At 48.1% G+C, this 2,829-nt stretch overlaps 1 long non-coding RNA gene across 1 annotated transcript; it reads left to right on the forward strand.

The window, feature by feature from the left end:
• The first annotated feature begins 425 nt into the window (after window positions 1–425).
• Window positions 426–1,475, forward strand: LOC132652766 (uncharacterized). The gene is made up of 4 exons (XR_009590333.1): window positions 426–575; window positions 801–869; window positions 1,137–1,327; window positions 1,408–1,475. It is a non-coding gene; the product is annotated as an uncharacterized LOC132652766 (long non-coding RNA).
• Window positions 1,476–2,829: the final 1,354 nt, after the last annotated feature.

A 2,829-nucleotide genomic window follows, 5' to 3' on the forward strand; every position in this document is an offset into this window, starting at 1 on the left:
TGTTTGTTTGTTTTGTTTTTTGAGACAGGGTTTCTCTGATAAGTCTTGGCTGTCCTGGACTTGCTTTGTAGACCAGGCTGGCCTCGAACTCACAGAGATTCTTCTGCCTCTGCCTCTGCCTCTGCCTTCCTGAGAGCTGGGGTCACAAGTGTGCCCCGCCATGCCCAGCTAGCACAAGTGTTTCTAACAGATGTCTCAACTAAGACATTTGAAATATCTCAGGCATTTCTGCTTCTCACAAAGGCTGAGAGCCTTTATTGCTGTGTAGTGGCTGGAGGCCGGGCATGCTCGACATTCCTCAGCACGGCTGTAGAATGATCACACCGCCTGGGCCTGAGCAACAGCTGTGAGACACAGAAGAGAAAAGGGAAGTGAAAATGGGAATGACTAGCTGAAGACTTGCCAAACCAGGAATGCGGTGGCCAGGGCGAAAGCCTGCACCAAACAAAGCAGAAGGAAATGAAGTGTGAAGGGAGAGGACTGAGAGGTATTTAGGAAATAGAAGCAACAAACTGACTGACCAAAGAACCAGGACACAGCATCCCTCACTAAGGACAGGGAAGGGTGAGTGTAAGGTGAGTCCTTAGACAAGTTACCCAACCTTTCTCTTGCCTGCAAAACATGGTTAAAAAGTGTTAGGGTTGGGAGGGAAGGAGGGAGCGGGATACAGCTGGGACACAAAGTTAATAAAAAAAAAAAAACTTGTTAGGGCTGTGGGGAGGACCACATCAACGGAGTGTGTAAAGCACTTAGATCCTTGCCCGAACAGAATGAGCATTATAAATATTTGATACACACAGGAGTAAATGGGCCTAGACGAATCCAACACAGTAATGGAAGAAGGAAGGGAAGAAGATGGATGGCAACGAGTAAGTGAATACTGGATGTGGGGGATGAAGGAGGAAGCCTGATTCTTGAAGGTCATTTTTGTTGTTTCTTTCCCCGACCCTGTGGTGGTTTGAATGAGAATGACCCCCATAGGCTCATATGTTTAAATGCTCAGCCCCCAGTTAATAGGGCTGTTTGGGAAGGGTTAGGAGGTGTGGCCTTATTGGAGGAGATGTGCTCCTGGGGTGGGCATTGGGGTTTCCAAAGCCCCCACCAGGCCCAGTTTTTCTCTTGCCTTCTGTCTGCAGGTAGGGACGTAAGCTCTTCGCTGCCATTCCAGTGCCATGCCTGCCTGCCACCACACTCCCCACCATGATGGGTATCAACTAACCCTCGGAAATGGTGAAGCATCACCCAGTGAAATGCTTCCCTTTAGAAGTTACCTTGCTCCCTGCATTTTATCCCAGCAGTAGAATGGTAGCTAAGATACCCCCTAAAGGTAGGTTCAGAAAACCTACCTGTGCTGTTTTTTCTTCCTTATGTCTAGTGGCCAAAGTAAAGGTGCTCTTTGTTCTCTAGGATGGCGATACATTGACTTACACAGGACCTCCGATGTCAGTGTGGAAGCAGGGAGCAAAGGAATGAGGTGACACAAATGTGCCAAGGGCCTTCCGCATTCTTCTGTTCTCTGTTGTGACAAAATCCTGGAGGCTGGGTGCTTCTGGGAAAAGTGGTTTATATAACTCACAGTTTTGGAGGTAGAAACTCCAAGGTCAGGGGCTAGGGAGAGTGCTTGCTTGCCATACAATCATGAGGTCCCAATTCAATCTCCAGCACTCCTCTATAGCCCCAGACATGGTGGCATGCACCCCAAACCCCAGGGCTTAGAAGACAGAGGCAGGGGTCCAGGGGCTCCCTGGCCACCTGTGGAGTCTGCTCCCCTGGCTACAGTAAAATGGCCGTTTGGTGGCTCCAGACGAGCGATACCTGAGGTTAACCTCTGTGCCCACAAGTGAATGCACACACAGACGAACACACATGAGACACTCTAAGAACAGTTCCCCTTATTTATTTTAAACTATGAGGGTTCCCTTGGAGAACCATAGGTCTAATGTGGCAGAAGGGCAGTGTCCACACGTATCCTATGAACATGGCATGGCTTTGTTTTAGAACTGCCACTCCCAAGGGAACTCCAGGGGCCTGTAACAACTACATCAATCTATTCTGAGGGCAGTACCCCCAGGCATTGCGTAACTTTTCACCACCTCCTGGAAAAAAGGCTTGGCACACAGCCTTTTGAGATGACTGTAGCTATGATTTGAATATTTATTGAAGGATCCTGTGTTGAAGCCTTGGTCGCTGGAGTGGCTCTTTGGAGAGGTGTTGTGGACCTTCGGAAAGCAGAGTCTGGTAGGAAGTCTTTACATCACTGGGGACATGCCCTTGAAGGGAACTATGGGACACATACACACCTCAGCTGTCATTCCACAGTCACTGGCCTCTTTTCCTATTGGTTTTTTAAGATGGAGTCTCTCTGGCCTCACATTTATCAGTCTAGCGTGGCTGGCCAGTGAGCCTTAAGGGTCCACCTGTTTCTGTTTCTCCAGTGCTAAGTCTGCAAGTGTACACCATGCCTGGCTTTTCTTTTTCTTTGTCTTTTTGTTTTCTTTTGTTTTGTTTCCCTTAAGACACAGTTTCTCTGTGTAGCTCTTGCTGTCTGTCCTGGCTCTCTTAGAACCCACTATGTGATTAGGCTGGCCTCGAACTCACAGAGATCTGCCTTCCTCTGCCTCCCAAGTACTGAGGTTAAAAGTGTGTGCTGCCATTGCTGCCTTCTGGCTTTTCTCATCATGGGTTTTAGGCAGTGCATTCAGGCTTTTCCAAAAGGCAACCACCATATCAAGCACCATCCACCTGCCTTCCCTCCCTCTCTCTTCTTGTTTTTTTTTTTTTTTTTCCTTTTTTTAAATAACTATTTCAGGTACTTTGTCACAGTGTTAG

This window comes from Meriones unguiculatus, chromosome 3 (assembly GCF_030254825.1).
Source record: "Meriones unguiculatus strain TT.TT164.6M chromosome 3, Bangor_MerUng_6.1, whole genome shotgun sequence".
NCBI classification, from domain to species: domain Eukaryota; kingdom Metazoa; phylum Chordata; class Mammalia; order Rodentia; family Muridae; genus Meriones; species Meriones unguiculatus.